The sequence below is a fragment of the Anomalospiza imberbis genome, chromosome 2 (assembly GCF_031753505.1).
Source record: "Anomalospiza imberbis isolate Cuckoo-Finch-1a 21T00152 chromosome 2, ASM3175350v1, whole genome shotgun sequence".
Classification (NCBI taxonomy): Eukaryota; Metazoa; Chordata; class Aves; order Passeriformes; family Viduidae; genus Anomalospiza; species Anomalospiza imberbis.
In genome coordinates, this window is record NC_089682.1 from 91,802,797 (window position 1) to 91,828,617 (window position 25,821).

Below are 25,821 nucleotides of genomic sequence, written 5' to 3' on the forward strand. Positions count from 1 at the left end.
AAAGTTGCTTGCACTTTACTGACATAATAATGACAGATATTCCAATAAAAATAGAGCAATAGAAATAAACCAATAATAGTTTAGTAGTTTATGCAAAAAAAACAACTTTTTTTTTTTTTACTTTAAATGTCTTCCTGTCAAATGATTTTCCATCTACATAGGCTTTGTGGATAGAATGTTGTAAAACTTGTTTAATTTTCTAAAACAAAAATCTAGGTCACTATTATCTTTGAATAATATCTTTTTATGCCTACAATAGTTCCATTACTCTTAGCATACACCTTAGCTTTCAATTTAGAAAGCTCTAACTGCAATTACAGGTTTCAGAAAAGAATGGAATTAAAAGGAGGAATCCTGGACTGAGAAGAAATACAAATAGAAAAAAAATCATAAGATTTTTGAAATTGCACATTTTTCAGTTCTATTTTGCAAAGAAAATTCAGGGATAAAAATTATGTTTCCCTATCTTTTCATAAGTCCATGAAGAACACATAAATCTGATGCAAAAGGAAGAGCAATAAAACCAAATGAAAGTTATCAAATGTTACCATACTGCATTCCAGTGAAATGTCATAAACCCTTTTATAAAGACAAATTTCCCCTCAAGTGCAGTAATACAGTCAGAGTGGAAAACAAAATGATCTTTGGTTTATATGCTTCTTACCCTCAGAGGAAAAATACCAAAAGGAGTTCTGATGTTGTTCATAAAAGATAAAAATGTTCCAGAGGGGAAATTTCCTCTTTAGTGCTGGGGCAAGGTAGAATTGGAAAGCAATACGAGGAGTAATGGACAGAATGAAATGAAATCAGATTTTAGAAAAGACTACTGTGATGTGAGAGTTTGTTTTTTTTTTCCAATTACAATGTTATCATTTTATTTCCTAAGCCCTGACTTTTACAGGATCCTCCTCTCTCTAGGGCAAGTGATTTTTTTTTTTTTTGTGTTTTTGTTCCTGTGCTGATTCTGCAAGCTGGTATTGATTAGCTTACTAATGAAAAACGCCTCAGGTGTAATCTGCAGAGGTTTATTTTGTTCTCTTTATCTTTTGTATAATGGTTATGACCCTGGAGTCATTCCAAATTCTGATACTTCTTTTGAAGATCATATCAAATCACGTAATTAAAGTGTGTTGCAACCACCTTAATAAGTCTGCTAGACTGAAAGCCGTGATCTTTGAGTACTTGCTGAAAATCAGTGCCATACCGTTTCTGCCGTGATTTGACTTGTGAATTTTTTTTCTAGATTTTTTTTCTTGAGATTTTTCAGTTAGTACTTATAGCAGTCTGCAGCTACTACAAAGCAAATAACTAGATTACATATTGTATTGAATTATGGTATTCATACTCAGAAAGTTGCCGTAGTTTACATGATGCATGCAAAAATACAAATTTGTTTCAAGATGACATTAAAGCTGCCATACTATTAATAAATATCCCAACAATTTTGGTTAGGGAAGTTCATGACAAGTAACAAAGAGAAATATCTACTGAGAACAGTGACGTTTTATTCACCTTTTAAGAACAAATTCAAACAAGTGAGATATTTCTTTGTCTTACCTGACCAACAGTAACATTATAGGCCGAGACAATCAAACAGTGATGTGACAAAGGACCAATTGGAAAAACATGTCCTTCCAAATAGGAAAAGAAATATTAGAGGGACACTAAGGAGCCTCAACTCCTAGATGTCCTCTTACAGACAACTACATCAAATTGTTTGCGACTGGCATATTTTCCATAGTCTTAGCTGTTTTAGTAGAGACATTTCTAAAATAAAAAATATTATGGTACTTACTGCTCTAATGCTGACCCAAGCATCAAAATACCAAGCATTACAGCCATCCTGGTGGACATTTTATTGAGAAAAAAAAAAAAGCATGCTTTATTTAGTGTTAGTTTCCCACTCTAGGTAATGTAACAGTCATTTTTGATAGGCAAATAATTTCTATAAAGTTTACTCAAAACACTAAGTTGACAAAGTAACTGTGGCTACAAAACAATTAAAATTTCATGATGGTATTAATAAGGGAAACAAAATGTAAAGGGAAAGATCATTTGAGTAAGCAGTACTTTTCCTTCTCTCATTTATTCTCTTTTCTTATATCTGTTTTCTCCTGTTATTCTACATGAACTGATAAATAGAGAACTATTTCTCATACAGAAAACCTAAAAAATACCCCAAACACAGACGTGATCTTGTTTAGATCATAAAACATGTATTCTGTTTGAGCAATACATGACACACCTTATCATTATATGAGTGCTTGGAGTGTTTCAGTCAATACCTAGATGTCTGGAATCACAAAAGATGCTTTGGAATAGCAAAGATATCCACTACCTAGGTATGACAAAGAACATACTTTCTGGGATGAAGTTGAAAATGAGTTGAAATATTCTTTGTCATCTAAAAACCCACAAGGCACCAGTGTGTGGGCAAATGAATTACACTCTTAATCCCCTGGGTAAAATTTTAGATTTTCTTGAAGTTGGATGTTCAACACAAGTTTAGGCACTGTTAATTATCTTGCCAGTTCTCCATCTATCTTCAGGCCTAAATCTGTGTGTTTCTGTGGGAGCTAGGTATTTGAGTACCTACTCTAGTCCCTGGAGTAGTGGGCCAAGAGAGCTAATGAAAGTTAAGAAGCATGTCAGCTCAGCACCTCAGAGCAAGATTTGGCCTGACAACAGGTATTTAATACCATTTGAAATGTCTTAGAATGCCCAAGAACTCAAATATTGATGAATAAATATGACAGACTCTAAAGTAAGAAAAGTTTATAAAATTGATTTATGGTCCCAGAGATGTACTAGCTGTCTAACTGATCATATTGAGTGCTGTAGAATAATTTTGGGATTGTGCTTTCTCTTCAGCTATAGACTATTCTCACCATCCCTTTGCACTATAACAATTTTGCATGCATAGAGAGAGAAGTTAGTCTGATGAACTAGTTAAGCTCTATTTTAAGATGTAAGATATATGGAATTTATTCTTTTAATATGGTTTAAATACATATTATAAATATAAAATTCAAAATTATTTCTATTTTTAGAGAATCTTGAACCAAGCTTTCATTTAAGCAATTTAACTACTAATGCAATATGCCATCAAGCACTGTTCTGGGATAAAGATAGGACTGAAATGTTAAAGTAAGTATATCATACTTGTGACTCAGTCTGCAGCTACCTAATAATAGCTGAAAGAAAATGTTTAAACTATTACATTCAAAAGACTGTGAATATTATTCTGCATTTCTTAACTCTTACTCAGAGTCACAGAGGACAATGCTCAGAATCTAAATCTATGACAAAAATGTTGAAAGAAAATTCCACATTCTTTTTATCTAAGCATTAGACAGAGTACGCTATATTTGTAGTCCAAATTAAAAAATATTACTTTTTTCTGATTTTTTTGATACTTTTTAAAGTTTAATTTGGTCTATTTTATCTTAGTTACCAAGGGTTTCCTTAGAGACATATATCACAAAAAAAAAACAACTGGGGAAAACCAGAAGGGATATAACATATACATAGTTAGATTTATCTACTAAACACAACCCAAAAGCCTGTTTCTTAGAACAGTGTTATGAAAGACAAAAAGGTAAAGAAGGAAGAATAGCAGCATGATTCTAGTATGGCACCTTTGATTTAAAATCATCCTTTAGAATACTTTCTGGATAATTTGTTAGACAACTCTCAAGAGAAGCTTCCATTATTTGCCATCACATAAAGCTTTTTAGGAACAAGTGTGAATATAATTTCTTTAGTCACTTTGTGATTATAGTAGTGACATTGATAAACTATGTCCTTGGCATACAACAGTGATGATCGAGCTGCTTTTTTGCTTGACAATTTATCATATTACAACCCTGTCTGGAAGTGACAAGTTACTGTTTTTTGGTTTCCTAAACTTAGTAGTGTTTGTTGTGAACATTAACTTTTTTAATAAACAGTTTCTTTATATTATTGATTGCTATTGTTCAACAAACATTTATTATGCCTGTACCATTGGTTTTCCACTAAACAGTTGCATGCTGCCCATTCATTTTACTTTAGTGTGTAGAAATTGCATATAGTATATGGCATATAGAATTCATTAAGCTCATAGTCTGCACCCAAGAAAAGGACTCCACTCTTCACACAATTTTCTTCTACAGAAAATGAGAACTCAAGCTATCATAATAAATGGATAAAAACTATACAATTATTAAAATAAATATGAGCCAAAACTATTTTCAGAATACAGGCCTTCGTGCAGACAATTCAAGAACCTCTGTTGGCTCTCATGTACCCAGAAGATTTTAATATATATTGTGATTAAATAGATATTAATTTTGGATGAAATGTGAAGGAAGATTGAATACCTATTAATGAATGCATCATAGATTTGCCATCTTTGACAATAAGTACAATATTCAGGAGATCTACGTAAAAGATCCTATTTTTTACTTGAATAAACACAATTTAAAAATTTTTATACATGACTATTAAATTTAGCAAACTCTTTTATTTTTTATGTAGTCTCAGAGAAAATGTTCACTTCAGTCTTATAGCAGATGGGGTATATTTGACATTAAATCTTTAAAATCACAAATAAAATTAATTTAAATAATGTATAACAAAATACTTCCTCTTTCAATTAAAGTGATTTCTCCTTAATTATGAAGAAAATATGGCTTTACACACTTTTTACCTTGACAAATGGCCTCAACCACTTATCTGTTCAGTAAACCATCATTCAGTGCAGACCTTTCATTTATTGTAGCACAAATAGTGTTTGAGAATTGCTGCTTTCAAAGGTGTTGTCTCATGGTCATGCGTGTTTCACAAACAACTTGTTCTAAACCTTCGGAATTTTCTGAATAATTTATATTTTTCTTTTCCCTGAAGAAATTTCTATAACAAGAAACATATTGCCTTTTTTGGGTTTTCAGATCATCTCCATTTGCTGGGGGGTAGTTTATGGGCAAGTGCTTCATGACAGCTCTTAAGCTACCAGGAAAATAAAGTATTTCTCTTTTTTTTCCAGCTTACAAACTCTCTCTCTCCACCTCAAAAAAAAAAAAAAAAAAAAAAAACCAAAAAAAAAAAAAAGAAAGCATGTAAGCAAACAAACAGGCAAAGAAACCCAAAAGATGTCACAATATTTCTTGGGTGATTTGTAACAATCTTTTATTTATATCCCTTTTGATGATTTAGCACAGCTTCTTAAGACCAAAAAATGTATGGAATTTTTGTATTTCCAGACTTTCAGTAATCTTTTTTGCAGTAAGAGATAAAAGTATAAGAAACCATAATGTAGATCTTCACTGCCCAGGGCTAAAAGCTCATGAAAAGTCTTTCCTTTCATGCATTGTCTCATTCAAATAACTTTTATATATTTTGGGGTAAAATTCTCCTCTAAGGTCCCTAAAAAGAAGCTTTTCTACTACTCATTTTCTCCTTAAGGTCTTCAAGTAAGTGCAGCAATATCAAATATAGATACAAGTACCTGAAGAGGAATCATTTTCTCTCTACATGAGCAATGATTTCTTGTGATAGGAAAGTTTATAGGACTTGGGTCCTATTAGATTATACTCTGTGCTGGAATAGAAATTGTCATTAGCTTAATGCCTTATAAATTTATGCCTTAATGCCTTTATCAATTTATTGCTTATTTCTCTGTGGCTCCTAGCTTTCATGAGCAATTGGTATTCTAGCTACTCTTGTTATCTTTACTGGGTTTACCATACAGTTATGCAGAAATGTCTATTGACCTGATGGTAATTTGATGTGATGCATTTTAGGTCTGAGTTGTATTTGCTGATTGAAAAATGCAGTTGTCTGGAAACATCACATCAAAATACATACAGATTTATTTGATTTTTTTTCTATTTTCATTTTTTTCTCTTATTTTTATTTTTTCTTTTTTTTTTTCTTTAAGGAATGTTGAACTTTGTTTTCTCTGTCAATGGATTCAATAAGCGGTTGCTTAAAATAATGGACATGATAATCTTCATAGGTAAAATGATGTATCAGGTTACTTTTGAAGCAGCACAAAGATAGGGAAAGAATAAGCTCAAAAATCACCTCATGTGTGATTGTGCATAGTACTCACAATAATTTTTCTTGCTTCTAAATTTAGCTTTTTCTTTGTATGTCACATTTTTTAAAATTTAGCATTCAAAAACTTCAACTTTAACAGCATGTATTTCTTTACACTGAGCTGAGTAGGAAGGATGAGGCAGTGAGGAATTCAGTCCTAAGAACCAGCACCTTATTGACAATACGTTGTACAGTGGTTCAAAAGACAATTGGGGTTTGACTTTGACGGAAAAGACATGCCATGGCAGGAAAAATCTGAAGGCCTGTAAGGAAAAAGTTGTTATCATTTAATGGAATTATGCAAATACTTTTACACTAATAAATCAGAGCTAGTATATTTGAAAGATAGAGTGTTTTGAGAAATTGAGCTAGAGGTCAAAAATCAAATCTGCCTTACAAACCTTTTGAGAGACTTGAAAACTTGAAAGGCCTTGCAGGGAAACTCCTCAACAAGTGCATGGAGAAAGCAAAGATACACAACTGATAATAACAAAAAGTGAATCAGAGGAAACCTGAACCCCATCTAAATTAATAGAGGAAGCTAAATAGTCTGAAACTAACACATTATAGTCTGAGTAGTACTAGTTAATGGAGAAAAAAAAAAAAAGGAAAGCAACTCTTGGATAAAATTCAGTGTTTCTGTTGATGGTGGATCCAGTTTGGGTTCAAAATTTAAAGGCAGTGCAATTGTTTTACCCTTCTGCATTTCACCAGTTCTGCAGCAATAAGAAAACAGTCGTATAGTATATGGCTTTGAAAAACCCAACCCAACACAAAAATGACAACCAAACCCATAATGTCTCCATTATGGCATAAATTGCCTGATTTTGTAGATCTGTTTTGGATTCTGCATGCTATTCTTATAATTCAGTCCTGCGGTGTTTGAATGACAGAACTATGGAAGATGAAGATTAAAAGGCATGACCTGATTCATTTCAACATCCTTTTCAAAGCAAAAATAGACTCCAATTTAGATCAAGGTACCTGTGAACTTTTCCAAATGAACTTTTAAAATTTCCAAAAATGATCAATGTATCTGAATGTGTTATTGTTCCTCTCATTGTCATTTTTTTCCCACTATATGCAATAAGAATTCCTTTTGAAGCAGCCTATTGCTTCCACTATGAAAACCTGAATTAAGTAATTTTCTATTCTCTCTGTCATCACTTTGTTAGGTAGGGGAAGGCTGCATTAATCTTTTTTCTGAGATTTCCCTTCTCTAAGTTAAACAAACCAAATTTCTTCAGCCTTTCCTTGTACATAATTTGATCTGGAGCCCTCACTGCATTAATGATTTACTTTTAGGTTGACTCAGGTTCGTCAATTTCTACATCGCATGGGGAAGCTGAAACCTGGAGGCAGCGTTACAAATGCAACTTCACTATGGCTGAGGAGAGGTGATTTATCAGTTCTGTCAACCTGTTTGCACTAAATTTTAAATTGTCATTTGGCCCTCAGTTCCTTTCTGCAAAAGTCTCTTACCAATCTGCACTGATGTCAGGGGATGCTCTGTCTTGAGCAGCAAGATTTCACGTTTGTCTTTGCTGGAATTCAGAATATTTCTGTTAACCCATTCCCCCATCTTTTTGAGTTACGTCTGAATGGCAGCCCTGATAACCAGCACACTAGCCATTCACCCTAGTTTGGTTTGGTCACAGATGTAATGAAGATGTATTTTGTCTCATATTCCAAATTGTTGATTAAGAGATTAAACAGTGTTACTTCCAGTACTTACCCAGGCATGACATTCATGGCTCACTACCATTTAAAACTTCAAAACTATGATCTCTGCCCTTTGAGTCAAAGAGTAGCTCTGTGAGTTTTTCATTCGTCTTGTAGTCCACCCATCCAATCCTTATTTCTTCAGTTTTACTAAGTTACTGTGTCAAAGTGTTACTAAAGTCAAGGTAAATGATATACACTACTCCCTTGAGGCAGTCATTTTATCACAAAAAAAGAAGGTTCAAGAAGAAGGATTTACTATTCCTCACTATCTCTCACTTTTCCTTTATATTTTTGCTATGAATTTGCCTCCTGATTTTCCCCATGACTGGCATAAATCAAAATTGTCTGTTAGATCAGATGGTTTAAAATGAAATTTCTTATTAGATAAATTTGCAGACTGTACTCCTGACATAGGTGCAATTATCAAGCTGTACAAGATGGACATCACAGAAAACCAGGAAATTTGACACAATAATTTTATACTGGCATAAATGGTGACACAATGTTAACATTCTCTTGGCATGAGAGAATATGTCAGTCTTCATAAGCAGCTGCCTCAAGTAGCCCTCCTCAAAACAACCTGAGAAACACCTTTGACACTACAATTAGCATAGTAAGAGAATCATAAGTCAACAAGAAATGGCTAGCACTCTGTCTGAAGAATCTCATATTGCATTTGACTTTTGCACAGGCCTTAACATTGACATCAAGAGGACCCCTGGCAGCATGTACTCAGTTTGGTTTCACAACAGGTATTCAGGTACAATTCCACTTTTTCTTTACTTTTTTTTAGCATCTTACTCCTCTCTGTACCATAGGAACCTGACCCATCCTCTGAAGACAGGAACAACAGAGATCAGTATGTAAAAGTATGCCTGAATAGCTGCAGAACAGAAAAGAACATCTTCTTTGCTTCTTTAACTGTGATAATCTCCCAAAAGGACTGGAAACACAACTATAAACTCTGTTTCAGAAACTTACTATTAATAAATGTGAGCTGGTATTATGGTTTTTGTTCTGTTTGAGAAGTGTGTCTTTATGTTTTTTGTGAAGGTGGTGTAAGATTTTTACAGTAACAGCTTGCAAAACAATTTTATAGAGTCTATTGATATAAAAGCACTGACACTCAAATTACCTGCATGCCTCACAAAGCAAACAGTTGCATAGCTTGATGTAGTTCATATCTCTTCAGGTAACCCATTCTTTATGAAGTTCTCTCATCATGACATGCATTTAAAGATCCCTATTCATGCAGTACTTTGTATTTTGGAAGTAATCATTATGGTGGGTGGCAATATAGTTCTAAAAGATGCAAAAGGCCACCTGCTTGTGAAAAGATAGGAATGTAGGTCAGGACATTTCTTAGAATTCAGCTCTTTTTTTTTTTTTTTTTTTGTACAAAATTAAAAATAGTTCTGACAATCAGATATGGCTCTTTCTCTTAAGCTGCTTTACTAGTATTTTTGACACATCTCCTTTTCAAATGTCAGTGACCCTTCCTACAACATTAATAGTTTGGACTTCATACTTAGGACAATCCACATTTTGAAAAAGAGTGCTAACATTTTAATTCCAGCACAATTGTCCATTTCTTTTGTGTTCCATTGTAAATTCTTCAGGCAGAAATTTGTTACTTGAGCTGAATATGTTAACTGATTGTCTGGTTGAAGATAAAATACTTGCACTTAATTTTTGTTACTACTAGAATAGCAAAAAAAAAAAAAACCTTCATAGTCAATAGTCAACTGTTTTTTTCTATTTTTTCCTGGCAAAGGAAAGATTTTTTAAAAGGAATAATACAATCCTAATTAGAAGAAATATGTTAAAATGTTCTGAACTAAAGCCATTTGAACCACGAGCAAAACAATATTTAATCCAAATCTTCACTTTTAAACCAAGTAGCATAGAAAAAGTTACTGATTTTCTGAAAGATACACTTAACACTACTCTCTGATTGCAAGAATTTAAGGTTTTGAGTCAGGGGACAATTTTTTGCTAATCCATTGCAAATCTGTTTAAGCACATCCTGTCAGAAATATATTTCTAAAAAAAACCACAAAAACTAACTTTAGTGTGGACAAAGTCAACAGAAATGCCTGCTAAACTCTCCAAAATTTTGTTTGCATTAAGCATTCTTAAAACTATGGCAAAGGACAGAAATTCTGTTCACTACTCTAGAAACTGAGGATTGGATTTAACTGACCATGTATGAGACTCATTGGGAAAAATGCAGCTTTGCATAAAAAGTCCTGGGATCCTGGTGGCCAGTGTGTTGAACATTTATCAGTAGAGTAGCCTTGCATCAAAGAAGGCCAATGACATACTGGACTGCAGCCATCAGGTCCAAGGTAATGATACTTTCACTCTATTTGGCAATTGTGAGGTCACATCTGGACTGCTGTGACCCATTTTGGGATTTCCATAGAACAAAGATTTTGGAAGGGGTATGCCGGTGTGAGGAAAGGGTGAGAAAATTTGGTTTGTTTATCTTTGGAAGAATAAGTCATTTTGCCTGTATCTGATTAGACAATACAAAGATGGAGCCAGTTTCCCTCAATATGCACAATGAAGGCGATGGAAACAAGCTGGAAAGTGGGACAGTCCAAGTCACTATAAGGATAAAATAGAGGGTGGTTGGACACTGCAAAAAGTTACTCAAAAGAGTTTGTAGAGTGTCCATTCTTGGAGATATTCAAAAGCTAATTGAAAGTGTTCTTGAGAAATTTAATATAATTAGACCATAGACCTTCATTTTAGAAGGGATGACTGTGTTCTCTGGATATTCCTTTCAACATGTATATTTTTGTGATTTGGTTGTTAACCTTATAGGGGAGTATAGCAGCCATTGTTCATGGAATAAGAGAATTATAGAGCAGCCCTGGTTGAAAGGGAGCTCGAGAGCTCCTCTGGTTCAACCTTTTGTGTGAAATATTGTCTAGATGAAATTACCTAGCCCCCCATGCAACCTCATGCTAAAACTCTTCAGCAAGGAGAAAACCACAATGCCCCTGGGGAGGTGGTTCCTGGAGATTGGTTGTTCTCACTGTAAAAAATTCCTTCCTTATATAAAAATGAAATCTCTCCCAGTGCAACTTGAAGTTGCTGTCCCTTGTCTTCTCTATGTGGCTTCTTATGAACAGAGAAAATGATCTTCATCTTTGTAGCTGCCCTTGAATACTGGAATACTTTGATTAGGTCCTCCAGGGAGAAGAGACCTAACTCTTTCAGGTTTTTCTCACAAAGAAGGTTCTCCAGACCTCTAATCACCTATGTGGTCCCATTCTCAAACATCACAGAAGTAATTTCATACACCTCATCCAAGGTGATGGGGTATTTGGACTCCCAAATGGAAAAACATTCAGTCTTGAGAAGGTCTGAAGTATATCACTACCACTTAGCGAGATAATCAGAGAAAAGGTTATTTAAATTCTTCTCCCCTGTGAGTCAGTGTACTTAATGAACTAAGTGCTTGCTTTTCAGTAAAGGCAGTGTCTAAACCATGTTAGCAAAGGAGATGGTCCAAATACACTTTGTCTTCTATGTCTACAGGAATAAAATATACTTTATTACTAGCAAAAGCACTAGAACCACTGATTCTACATAGACATCTCACACAGAAAGTGTATCTTAATTCTTTGTCACTTATATTTCATCACTGTAAAATGTTACTGTTATGTCTTCCCAGTCTATTATACAATCCAGGTTTTTCCCTACATGTCACTTCTTACTTACTGTTGACTTTGTCATTGATAATTTGTTATTTCTTTACAAATATCCAATAACATAGAGTAAGGCAAGAGTTGATTATGACAAGACACCAATATATGTTTTAAATATTTTAATAATGATAGCCTATTTGGAATGACCTTCTGAGATTCGTCTTGTGCCTGTTCTCTAATCCGTTTAATTTATATTACATGAAATTTTATCAAAATTTCTTCATTAAATTCATACTTTTTATCAAGTTTAATGCCTTACAAAAAAAGTAGGTGTACTACATGAGTGATATTATCTAAATTAACTTTAAATATCAAAGCAAACAGAAGTTGTTTAATTCACAATGATTAGGTGATGTTTGCTGACTCAGTTCTTTGCTTATTCCAATTTCAGTTATGCTATTATTTAATATCAATAATTTATAGACAGCACCTTTCAACTCAGAATCTCTCCTATAACTTTTATATTAATTTTAATAGTGTAGCAAACGAACAAAAAAAAAAAAAAGGGAGACAACAAGGGAAACATGGAGAATAACAATGGGAGCTAGGAGTCCCAAGTGTTATTCCTTCTATGGCTGATTCTGTGACTGAGAGGTCATTCAAACAGTCTTTCTTATTTATAAATAACACTTAATACATACTAAAAATAGTAGGTCTTTTGAGCTTGAAAATTTAGTTTTCTTCAATGATGTTTTTATTTAACATATGAACAATTTTTCTGTATTCAATTGTCCACACTGTAACTTGCAGCTGCAATGGTATTTATACCTACAATGAATAGGCTTGTAAAGAAAACCATCAGCTTTCTCAAAGTTTGATAGGGAAGCAAAAACTTTCATAAACTTGACTAAATAGAATGTTTTAAAATTAAGACATTTTATAGTTAAATGAATGTGTTTTTCTAAATTTTGAACACTTTCATTTTTTATTAAATATAAAACAAAAAAAATATTCAAGTAAAATTTTCATGAGAGAATTATTTCTAAAATTGAATAGGTGGAATTAGGAAGAAAAATTAGATTAGTTTTTCCAAATTAAAAACATTCCAGCATTTTATGAAACAATAAAAAAACCCTCCAAAGTAGATAAATAAAGTATTTGTGTTTGCTAGATCTGTGTTTTTCATGAGAAAAGTGTCTTGACTTGATATACCAAGAAAGAAAATGCATCTTAGAAAATCTTTGCTAGACTCCCAATTATTTCAGAATAAATTTTCATCATGTTGGTAAGAATTTTTAATGAAGTGGAAACAAAACAAACACACTGCTTGAAATGGTTAGTAAAAAAAATAAAAGTCACATGATGCATGGAAAACTGCATGATTGGCGTTATCAACAGAAGTTGAAAAAATACTGGTGGAGAAAAGCTAATGAGTATCAAGAACATGAAAAATATTGTTCTGAGACACATGGTGAGAAAAAAAAGCATTCAATATATATTGTTTTTAAAACTTTTATATACCTTTAATAAGAGATTCAAATGATAGCATCATAATAGTATAAATCCTTGAAATATCCATGAAAGGCCTTAGGCTTTCCAAAATAAATTTGGGAAAAATAGCTAAAAAGAAGGAAATGTGCTTACTTCTAAATATTAAAATCTGTCACGGTGACCCAGATGCAATAATAGTGCCTAAAATTATTTAACAGAAGATTATCTGGAATGCATGCATTTGAAGTAGCTTTTTTTTGTTTGTTTTTTTAAAAGTAAACATTAGAAATTGCTAAGCATTGAAAAGATTTAATTATCTAATGTTTTAAATAGACTTTTGAAATATCATCTTCTAATTCAGCATAATGGCATTATGAGATATAGATATGAGAGCCTAAAAAATATTAATCATATTTTGTGTTGTTTTAGCAGCTCTTCTGACTGGCTTTTTTTATCATATTTTCTCAATTGTTCTATATTTCAAAACAAGTTCAGCATTTTAACAGTTGAAATTAAATTATTTTCCTACTTGACTACAGTTAAAAATTGTGAAGAATTTGCTTCGTAGATGTAACATATACACCTTTATCTTTCTTTTTTGGGGATTTGATAAATTGTGTGTCTTAGGGTAGCGAAGCCCACAAAATAACCGTCCAAAGAAATCAATCAAATCTTCAGCTCTCATGTGTGTCTTCTGCATGATGGTGCTATGAATTCACATAGATTTGATCAGCCTTCAGTTAAATTCACTTAGACCTGTAGTGAATGTCAGTTAGTGTTAGATGTTACGTGTGAATAACAGGCATTACAAGAAAAATATTTTTTTAGGGTTTCAACAGCCCAAAAGTTATTTCCCTTCTATCTGCAACAACTCTTCAGTCAAATGTTAGTATTTCTTTTTCTCTGTGCTGCGCTCCTCTCTGAGTGGGAGCTGTAAGCTCTCCTTGGCCTCTTCCATAAAGAGTTTGCCATGACATGTGTTAAACTGTGAGATTTTGCACTCATGCCAACCATGCTCACACTCCTTCAAACCTACAGACTTACAGGTTTGGGTCTGCTATGAGAACTGTAGCTGAGGACTGAAAGTGAGGAGTTGGGGAAAGAAAAGGAACGGTAATGTATTGCTGCTCTTAGTAATTTTATACTTATTTTATTAAAGAGATATAATTAGGCTGAAAAAGAACACTGAAATAAAGACTCTTGTCCCCATTAGGTTTTAATCCAAAGTGGTGTTGGGATTTGTTACTGGGCTTTGTTTTTTTCCTTTTGTTGGAGAATATTAGTACAAATTATTGAACTATATAGAATTCTGGGAAGAGGTTAATATTTATCTAGAGAACCATTTTCTCAATGTGGAAAAGGAAAAAAAAAGATACACATACCCTTTTGATAATATGCGAATACCTTTTTCATGTAAACCCTAGTAAAAGTTACTGGGAAATTCTCTCATTTTGTATACTGAAATCCCAAATAATAATTTCTGTTGTAGTCCCACTTCTAATGCAATCATTGTGGATTTCTTAAAAAAAAATACTCCTATACTCTCGCAGCCACATCAGCATCATGCCACAAGGATCCAGCCAAATTCTGTTGTTGTTTGTTAAATTCTTTATAGTGAAAAATTTCCTGCTTGCCATTTCTTTTCTGAAAATAAGCTCTTATATCAAAATATCAGAGCTTAAATCTACCACCGTTTGACTGAGATTTTCTTTCTCTTTTTTTCATTTTGGTATGCTCAAAGCTTTGGCCATGCTCAAAGCACAAAAGTTTGGAACTTTTTCGACCTAAATATAAATAACAAAGATCACTGACTTGTAGTCTGCTCTTCTCCCTTTATCCACATTAATGGAAAGTGGGGGAGGGAAAGGGAAAATGCATGCTGTTAGCTATTATCTTTACAAATGACTTGCTAGCCTTTTATTTGTCTTCTTAGGCTTCAAACACTCAAAGGATATTTTCAGAATTTCACTAGATGGAGGTTCAGTCCTGAGATGACTTGACAAGCTGCATCTTCCTTAAGAGATTTTGACATGATATTAAGCCATAGTTACAAGCCAATACTTGAATGTGGAGCCCTGGGGAAATCTTTCCAAAGTGGAACACAACATTTACAGCAGGAGGCAGGTGTCTGCACCACTGAAGCAAACAACAATATGATATATTTAGTATCAAAAATGGAAGGAAAACTACTGTCTCTTTACCACTGGGAAAAATGGAAGAGGTTGAATGAGAAAAAAAGCATCCTTTTCAGCTCTGGAGAATTTTAATTTACTGACAGAATGAAATATAGTCTCATCATGGCAGGTGCAGCAAGTGCCAGGTGCTGTTCACAATATTGTCTTTGAATTTATGTGTTTTTGAAACATTGAGAGGATGTGAAGCAGCTGCAAAGGCCATGTGGAGAGAAAGCAAAGAGCTTTTAATTAGCAATAAGAGGGCTGTTAATTTCTTTTAGGAGCTGACTTTGCTTTGCAGCCATATCAGAACCTCAGCAGGAACTCTGTGCAGCCCCAAACACACAAAGAAAATCAAGCAAGCCATGTGCTACAGCAGATTTAAAGCAGAAGTGAAATAAGGCTTTGGCTGTCAGCTAAAGAAATTTTTGGCAATTTTGATTTTCAAATTGAGAAATGAGATTCATAGATGAGGGACTGAACAAAGATTTTAAAATTTCAGTGCAATCACTAACCCAAGCGGTGCATAATAAAGCACTCAGAAATCACAGTAAAAAAATGTATCAGTCCTGCTATGGGATTCCTGCTGAAACCTAATAAAGTAGTTGTTTGAACTGAAGTAAATGCTGGAGACCAAATACTGAGATAAATCAGAATCTGGGAAATGTCACATGAGACTACATCTGAGATACTAAACCTCTGGCACAAATACCAGCTTTGACTTGGATGAAGAATTTAAGGTTTTTGAAGTCAGACACTCAGTTCTGCCAAGGTCCAGTCTCTCTGGAAAACACACAGATGACTTGCCATTAGAGAAAGCCAGAACTTTCATTGGTTTCAATTCTGTCAACCTCAAAAAGAACAATGAAATATTCATTTTTACAATATATCATTTATTTTTATACTAAGAGTACTAGTGTGTGGCAGTCATAGCTTTTCATCATTTAAGAGACATCAGTGATCTACTCATTCTTAATTTAGGGATTTTCTCAAATGAGATTGAAAGATTTGAAATCTGAAGAGATATTTCTCCTCCTGCTAAGATAAATCTTAAAAATGTGCAATATGTTATTGAATGACAGGGAAAATGAGTTATCAATGTCTAAACAGTCTAAACTCATTTAGGTAAATTGAGACTTTTCCAGTAAGTTTAGTAAGTTTGCTGGTTTGTAAATCCCAGTATGCTCAATAGTTTCTATTTAATATCCAAAGAAATACAGAACCACTTACTGTATATAGGAGATGCCTCCTTAGTCTCTTCTTTGGATCTTATTTTTAAATGCAATTTATTTATATGTTTACCCTTATGCTGCATTAAAGATTGAGGCAAAGAAAGTTAAACATGTTCGTGAGTCTTTACAGAGCAGGCAAAAATATATTAAATTCATGCAAATAAGAAGGGCATAATAGGTTAGGACCACAGTTTTTAGTTTAATCTTTCATTATGCATCATAAATTAACATGCCTCATTTATGGAGAGACAAAAAATTAAAAGAAGGACAACTGATAATGTGTCATATCCCCAAAGACAACCTTTCAACATAAAACAAGACTCGCTCTACTTTGTCAAGTCAAATGTCCACCTATCTTCACATTCTTATCTGGTATATAGTAGTAATGTGCTATTTAGACTTAGTTTCTCTTCTCAATATTAGAAAATAATAAGCAGCTTCATGTATTTATTTTACACCTGTATCAAATACATATAAGGATAAATTATTCAGGATCAATTAGCTGGCTTCCTGATGTAATTTAACAAATGTGGAGTTTTTCATCAGTGAAATGGAACAGAGTGATACAACATGAACTGCTAAGTATTTCTGATGTCATGAGGTGGTATACAAAATATTATATATTTATAAACAGGACAAATGAATTAGAGAATAAACACTGTCTGTGTGGGAAAACTCCATGTATTATGCCTACTGTTGTCAATCCTCTGCCTGCTTTGGGAAGTAGAATTCCTGTGTAGAGAAAACAGACTCTCAAAGCCGTGCTTGAGCCTCCCTGCTAGATAGGATGAGCTGAGTCTAACTGAGTTTCTGTGTCCCTGTATGTCTCTGGTGCCCAGCATTGTCAGTGAGGTAATGAAATAAATCTACTCTTTTCCTTTTAGCTGGGGTTCGGTGGTTGCCTTTGGTTACCTGTGTTTGTCAGTTCACACACCTATCCATGTATGGGTAAGACTTGAGAAAACACAGCATACCATTTCCTGCTTTTTAAATTTTAACAGTATTTGAGGTAAGGTATGCATAAAACAGTAGGGCTTATTTTTACAAAAATCAATGTGTTTGATATTTATATTTTTATCTATTTTTATGTTTTTATTCTCATTTCTCAAAACGGCTGAGAATAATTTAGTCATTTATTCATCTCCAAATGCATACAGAGATGGAAAATTATGCTAAGTCCTTGTGATTATGTACTTGTTTAGAAATCACAGAAATAACATTCTCAGTGGCAAGACACTAATTCAAAACTGAATTTCAGTGTTACAGACCAATCGGTTCCACTGCTGTCTGATTTCTCCATATTCAAATCCCCCCTTGACTCACTTCTTCAATCTGATCTTGCTAAATGGATCACTAACAGTTTAACACCTGCTAATGCTTTCAACATGTGGTCACATGATTATGATTAATCTTTTAATAACTGCTGTCTGTTATGAGGAAATCACACTTTGGCTAGTGAAGGAGTCACATCTTTGCTTCACTAGGTGGATCACCTCCAGTATGAAAGTATAGGTCAACAGTTTTGGTAGGAATAGGAAATTTGGTAACTAAACAAACATTTTCAGGTACCTCATCTCTCAGCATATCACTCCCTGTCCAATTTATATTCTACAAAAATGTTTATAACAGCATCTCAGAACATACACTGATCACCTCTACTCTCATACACTAAGTGATAAAAACTTTATCACTTTACATTTTTTTCATATCTTTTGTGCTCCTTTGTGTAACAAGGACTTGCATTTACCAGAACCTATGAAACAGAACCAAAGTGAGATCCTTCAACAATTTTCAGTGTCTCTAAGCTCTTCTCAGAAGGTGGAGACTGACAAAATTATCATCTTCAACTATCTGAAGTTCATTTCTAAGCATACAACTCATTATTGTACTCATTAAATGGGAAGAATTCTTAGATATGGAGCATGGGGAGTTATTCAATCAAGCTAGCTCTATCATTAACTTATAATTTTGTATTTGGTTCATGGACTGTTTATTTTTAACCCAGAAACAATTTACATCAGGCAGTGATTGTCTCTGCATTCATTCACTGACAGGCAGGCAAATGCAGGCAGCCCAGGTTTGCACGCTTTGTTACTCAGCCCGCCTGCAAAGAACACTTGCGTTCACCAAGTGACTGCTGCAGTTCTGTTCATTCTACTTCAGAAATGCAAGATGAGTGTAGTCACCCCAGGCTCCATTTAATCAGTAGAAGGATGGCCAAGGGAGATGGTGCAAGTATGTGGCAATTACTGCTTCTACATCACAGATATGTGGTTACCCACTGATTTAATGGCAACTGTACACAACCCAAATGCTACAGCTTGTCCTAGTGAAGAGGTTGCATAAATATTAATGTGATTTCTAAGCCATAACCCATATACATTTTTTAAAATTAAATGTATATACTCAGCATGCACTGATGCTGAAATACATTTATTATATGGTTAGCTGCTGAAATTCTATTGTAATTTTCTGTGGCTCAGTTAATTTCAGACATTTCAGCTCAAGCTGCAGTAATCTAAGGCAGAGGTGAAATTCAGGCCAGAGAATTCTTAGTGAATGCTAAAACATCATGTACTGTTCACTTTGCAATTAACACATCTTTCTTTGAGCTGGAAGAGATAAGTTGGCTATGACACTGTGGACAGAAATCACTGACCTATTTAATAGTATGAGATGAACTGTAAAGACTTGTTGTCCTTGTTTTGTTTTTTAACTGTGTTCTCCAGGATTTATGCCTACGGAACCATGCACTTTTGTTTAATTCAGTGTTCTGGCAGCTTCATGTGCTGATTTCTGTGCTTAAGCTACATCTTGACAGAATTAATGTTAAGGATTTCCATGGAGGCTGGAAAGGGAAAATAAGAAATTAATTCCTTCAGGCTATGGGGCAACCGTGCTGTTCTTTCTTATCTTTCTTTACTTAACATATCCTTAGTATGCCTTTGAGTGTGAGCTTGTAAGCCTTATATTTAACCTGGATCCTAATATGAGATATGAATTATTTAGAAATAAATACTTCTGTTATGAAGAAAAGTGAAGAGAGTCTGTGGTAAGAGCAATAGTTTCTGGTTTTGGGGATAATAATGCTAATCATTTGTGCTGAAGCATGCAAAAATTAATACAAACCTTAGATACAGATGCAGAATGGCTAAAGGATGAAGGACCTGGATCAAAAGTGAAAAAAATTAATTTTAATACTATTAAATGCTGTTTCCTCTTCATTACACACTTATTTGTATTTGTATCACAGGTGTTCCTAAAGCTTTCACCAAGATTAGCCTAAACCACCCCTAAAGTCCTGCAAAGGTAAATACAGCTCAAGTCGCAGCAGTCTGAAGAGACTGGTAGTTGGTAGTTGGTGTAGCTGAGAGAAGGAATAAAAAGACAGTCTAAAAACAGCTCTTAATCATGTCATAGTTGCATCAGTTGATACACCAAAGGATTAGATATCTTCTTGTGGGTCGCCCAGAAAGAACTATAGGTGCAACTTAAATGAACTGAAGGGAGAGAATTTAAATTTAATTTGCTTAATGGATACATGACGCTTTTGGTCCATGGGTCTTATGCTGCATGTGGCTTGCAACTGAGTGCTACTTCTATCTTCTATTATTTTATGGCCAGGAATGGGAGGAGCTTTCCCTCCCATGGGATGCTGGATAAACCAAGTTTCCAGCTTCAGAAGACAGTGAAGTGCTTCAAAAGTTATCAAAAGGTGAAACTGAAGTATTTGCCCTTTTCCCACGTACTAGATATTGCCATCTTTTTAACCATTGTCTCTTTCCACTTTTTTTTCAGAGGATGACACAATCGAATTTATTTCATCTATCATATAATAAACACCACATAGTCTTTCATCAGTCCGTTACAGTTATACTGACCTTAAAGTGAATATCTAATTCAAACTAATTTGGAAGAATGAATAAAGGGGCATGAACCTTTCGCTTCTAGGCTGGTGAACTGAGATCAAGCCAACCCAATGAAAAATGATAGTATTTTCTGAAAGAGACCATAAATGTGGCCGCTCAGTCCCAAAATAAGTTTACCTTCATTTCTTTGGCATTCATTGACACTGCTGATATGGGAAAGAAAAGAAGCTAAATTACTGAAATATGGAGAATGGGCTAAGCAGCAGTTAGTTTTAACATTTAATGCTGGTAGAAAAATGTAATTCACTAATATTGCTGGACATACAAAAATTTAGGGAAATATGAGAGAGTAATTGAAAATATTTTCAAATTACAAAATTTGCTCATGCAACCTAAAGCCCTGCAGTCCCCCAAAAGGTGAAATTTTAACATGTCCTTACTAGAACTGACTTCTGTGCATGTTTATCTCTTTCTGTAATAGTCTGCTTCACTATCTGAATTGCTATTTCCATACCAGTGTTACTTTTCAGTATAAAATACATCTTGAGGCCTAGGGAGATAAGGAGTATGAGAGAAATAACTGTCCTTCTGGCTTCCTTGTTTTGTTTTTGTTTTTTTTGTTTTTTTTTTTTTTTTTTTTCAGGTGGCTTCCTTGGGATTTTGCCTATTCCCAAAGACAAGCCTCTAATCTGAGAAATGTAGAAGTATCATCAAGGGATGTCTGTGCAGCATTTCTGATTGATACAAAAATATCTAATGTAACAAAACTAACAAAGACTTTGATGACTTTGATAACCTTTCCTCAAAGCATCATCCTGCAATAGAACAACCCTTTCATGTCCCGCCGCTGCATGTTATCTTGGTCTTTTAATTCCTTAATTGATTTGATAGAGATTGAAGGATGGATGGACGGATGGATGGATGGATGGATGGATGATAGATAGATAGATAGATAGATAGATAATTTTCTTAAATCAAACATGTCTCAAAACTAGGTACTAGTCCTCTAACTAGCTTTCCCAGCTTTCCAAAGAGAAGCCTTTTTATGGCTGCAGAGAAGACCACTGAAGTCATTGTGCATTACCCTAGTTTATAACCAACAAGACTGGATGTTTTAGACTTAAGATCTTTTCAAGCAACATCCTCAGATTCTAGAAGTTATCTAGGTGCTAAAGAATGGTTAGTAAATGAAATAATCTATTCAATTATTGCTCTGATTTGAAAAATTCTCTTGTAAAGCATAAAATACTTATGTATCTAGTATCTTTCTCCTTGTGAAAATTAAAACTCCAAGCTCTGTATGAAGGATGTCTCTCCATCTGTGTTGTCATATGTAAAATTGAATTCCAAGTCTGTAAAGGAATAAATTAAAGGTGTTAATTAATATTTCTTAGCATGTAAGGCCTATTGCTCATTTAAGGATTTAGTATTCTTAATTCAGGAACTTTCATAAACTATTAATTTAAGCAACTACTGTAAATCATTTGAGCTACAGAAACTGAGGTTCCAAGAAATAGACTAGATCTCAGTGGTAAATATGTAATCTGACACTGGTACAGGTGTATGTGTGTGAATTTTGTATCTTCCTTGGAAACATCCTCAAATGGGCGTTGAGCTCAAGAATAGCTCATCTGGACGTACATATATGTAGATAAATTCAGGTCATCACACTCAAGAGAAAATTCAGTTTACCCTGAAGGCTCAGTTCAGGTCAGGCAGTGGCTTAGCTCCATTCAGCTGCTTGAGCAGCTGACAGACAGACTCTCTGAAAACCTTTTGGGTCAACCAGTGCTGCTCCTATCCACCAAATCAAAAAGACACATGTTTTCTGTGCAACTTGTATCATATCTGTATTATTTATTCAGGAATTCAGAACACCATAAGACATCATAAATTATACAAAACACCTAAGTTTAAGCAAATTAGTTTAAATGTTTTGTGAATTATCAGTTGAATCACTGCTCATACTACTTTGAGTGCCCTGTTTAGAAATCATCACAGAATGTAAGACTTAAATAGGGGTATTTTCATCTAAATGCCTCAGTAAGTTTCTGGAGGCTGGATCAAAAAAAATGTCTAAAATAGATGTTGAGTATCACCTAAAATAAGATATCCACAAGATCCATATAGGTTGGCAGATATGATTTATGAAGTCTTGAGTATTTTGAACTTTTATCTGAACTGACTTTACTCTCAAACTGAAATTCAGTTCTCATGAGTGGCAAAACTAATATGGATATCTTTAATAGGTAGCTACGCATTTGTCTTCTCTGGCATAAGAAAAAGTCAGGATAAAATAACAATTAAGATTAAATATTTTCTATGAAGCTGAAAAAAGTTATTTTCTTAAGTTTAGAAATGCAATTATTATTCCCTTCTGCTTAATTTATAAAGACATTCTGGTATCTATTATTTGTATGATACATTTTTTAAAGTTAATGATTTTCCCTGGAAAATACTTCAAAAGCTGCAATGCAGACTAAAGTCTTGATCTTTCTTGTATGTAATAGAGAAATTTTTAGGAAGTTCAGAGCCAAAAGTGAGTTTAAAGAAGCAGGTGTAGAACTCTAGAAGTAGGCAGTTCTCCAGCAGCAGTATGTATGAAAATTATTCAAATTGCCCAATGATATTTTGTTAGTGTAATCTGTTTATATATTCCCTCTTTATAATATTTACACTGATAAGAGCTTCAGAGATGTGTATAATTATTCTCCATGGAAATAATCAAGATAATTAATATACTTATTTGAAAACATGCAAAAATGCATCAAAAAGTGATTCACTAATGGTTCCATCATGATTCTACATATCAATAACATATAACAGGCCTGGTTCTGCCTATTTTGAAATCTATGGGAATTTTGCCATTAAATTCAACAGAAAGAACATCAGATCCAATATGAATATTTGAGTATTAAGTTGAAAGTTAAACTCTTTAGAACTAAGATAATACCCTATGGTATTTCTAAAGGGAAAAAAGAAAGAAAATAAAAGACTATTTAATCTGTTTTCTTAGTCTAATATTCCCTTTTTCAATGCTAAAAGTATTTGCCTTGATTTGCTTTTTACATTAAGCCTTAAAGTTATTTTCAGTTTCTGGAAACTTGAAGGTAAATGAACAACAGATTTTTTCTACTGAATTAATATGATGCATTCTTGGAGCTAGAGGAAATGTACTCACTGAACATCTGAGGCTCAAAACCTAGGCATTTTCTGGGCAAAAAGAGACTTAAAGAAAGGTATCTATCAAGTCCCTCTGATTTCTGAATTAACATACAGCATGTTACCTTTGAATACTTCCTAATGTAGCACCTTGCTAGGCATTTATTTCAACATATTTTCTCTCTCTGTTTGGCTTTTTGCTCCACATTTTCTCTGGGAAATAGACATTTATTTTCCAAATTCAAGAGCTGGCTTTTATGGCTCTTTTTCATATCTCATGCTTGTTTCTTGCTAATTTTTAATACATTTTTCTCACTGTTATGATCCTGTTTCTGGATTTATCACTGCTAGCTTTTCACCTATTAAAAACTAAGATCGATCATATATTTCTAAGATGTCCTAATGGCTTGGCTGATCTTATTTTTAACAATAATTTTTCTAACATTTATTAGGAAAACTGAATAATAGAGACATTGATGAAGATGACTGGATTTTTATTGAAACAAAGGAATTGTAGATTTGTCCTTCTTTCCAAGATTTTATTTTTAAAGGAATGCTCAAACCCTGAACACACCTTTACAGCTCCAAAAACTCTACTTATATTTGTGTGCTTCTACTATGGGAGAAGAACTAAACTCTGCTCTTATTTCAAGGTTTGGGGTGGGGTTTGGTTTTTTGGGTGTTGAGGTTTATTTGTTTGGTTACTTAAGGGTTTTTCTTATTTTGGCTTAAGTTTTTTAGGTCTGGTTTTTTGGGTTTTTTTGGTTTTTGTTTTTTTATTTCTGAATAAACATACAATTACTCCAGTGTATTAAAACTTACAGATGATTTCAAGTAAGATAAGAAAATATTCACTTTTTAAGCAGTGTAATTATCTAGCAGAAGTCAGTACACTAACTGTTCACATGAATAAATCTACTTTTTGTGTGCTGGAGTGTTGAGAAATTCCAAGAGTAGTGTCCTCAGTCCCAGCAGAGACACATATTTAAAAGCGTGTCTGGTCTTTCTGATATTTCCTGCTCTTAGAAAGATATTTACAAAAGCATGTATGAACACACACTTACCAGGCAACCATATTTGCTCTTTTTCGAAGTAGTATAGATTTTTCACTTATGAAGACAAATACATCCCAGTATTCTGGTAGCAAAGAGCATATCTGGATTTTTTGCACACATGCATTAAAAATATTATGATAATCTAGAATTTTTTAAATCTTTTTTAAAATCAGAAACATTCTAAGTTATTATAATCAGCGTCTCCATACTCTGATAGGAAACTAAGTCCACAGTTTTATATCAAGGATCACATTTTACAAAACTAGTCAGAAAATTCTTTTTCATTGTTTACATGGACATGAGTTCTTGAAAATTACAACTTCAACTTCCTGTTTTTGCCAATTTTGAGTGTGATCCATAGAACAGTCTGCTGTATTTTCAGGGTGAATTTCAGGGTCAAAGCAATGATAAAAAATATAAAAACAAACCGACAAAACCCAACAGAAGATAACATGGCACTTCTATCTTCCTTTAGGTGTTGTTATAGTCCCAGTTCTTCAAATGAAATTATGGTTGCTTATGGTACTGCCAGTGTAAAAAGTCCTCCCAATTTTCTCTTTATATCAACTAAGTGTTTGGGGCAAATGACTGGTATTTTGTTATATATTCTTGCCACACTGTTTAAACTAATCTAATGTTCTCTGTATTTAAAAAAAAAATACTTACTAGAGATTTTACCTATGCTATCTGTATCTATATATTTACTTCATATAGTCAGTGCAAGGATTTGGCTCTTAAATTACTCAGTCTCATGAGGTTACTTTTATACAGAGTAGTAAGCACACAGACTGAATGCTCACCATTCCTCCTGCAAAATTATAGTTGCGAAGTATATTCTTAGGACATCATAGAAAATAGGTAAAAAAAAAAAAAAGCAATATACTGTATATATCTATCTTTAATATCTTGATTTCAGCTCTCTCTGGATCACAATTTGGAAACAGCATTTTGCATCCTCTTTTTGCTTGTCATCTGTAGTAGCACCATAGGTAGAATTTTATAAGGAAAAAAACAAACAAACAAACAAAAGCAAAACCAGACAAAAAACCTACAACAAAACAAAAACTAAAAAAAGATAATTGTCATGATTACTTATTCATAACTTCAATACCATCTATAAACTTTATTCAATTTGGTGTCTAAACCCATTTCATGATAGTTTGCTTTTTTATTTTAATGTCATTTCTTATTCCTACTTTTTCAAAATCTTTTTTGGTTTTCTACCTTTTTTTTAACTTAGTTTATCCTTAACTTTTATTTTTCTTTCTTGTTTGTTTCTAGATTTTTTTTTTTTGTCTCTATCATCTATTTCCCCTCTTGCAACCTTGCAACCTTGTCTGGAAACAAGCCAAAAGCAACAGTATCAAATCTAA

The 25,821-nt window shown here is 33.6% G+C and overlaps 1 long non-coding RNA gene across 3 annotated transcripts; it reads right to left on the minus strand.

The window, feature by feature from the left end:
- Positions 1–1,794: 1,794 nt before the first annotated feature.
- Positions 1,795–10,137, minus strand: LOC137466996 (uncharacterized). Of its 3 annotated transcripts, XR_010995364.1 has the most exons (4): positions 10,010–10,137; positions 8,942–9,129; positions 8,317–8,405; positions 1,795–1,843 (listed from the first exon to the last, which is right to left on the minus strand). It is a non-coding gene; the product is annotated as an uncharacterized lncRNA (long non-coding RNA). The 3 variants fall into 3 exon arrangements; XR_010995367.1 differs by lacking the exon at positions 8,317–8,405; XR_010995366.1 differs by lacking the exon at positions 1,795–1,843 and having other exon boundaries at positions 8,269–8,405.
- Between the last annotated feature and the right edge of the window lie 15,684 nt (positions 10,138–25,821).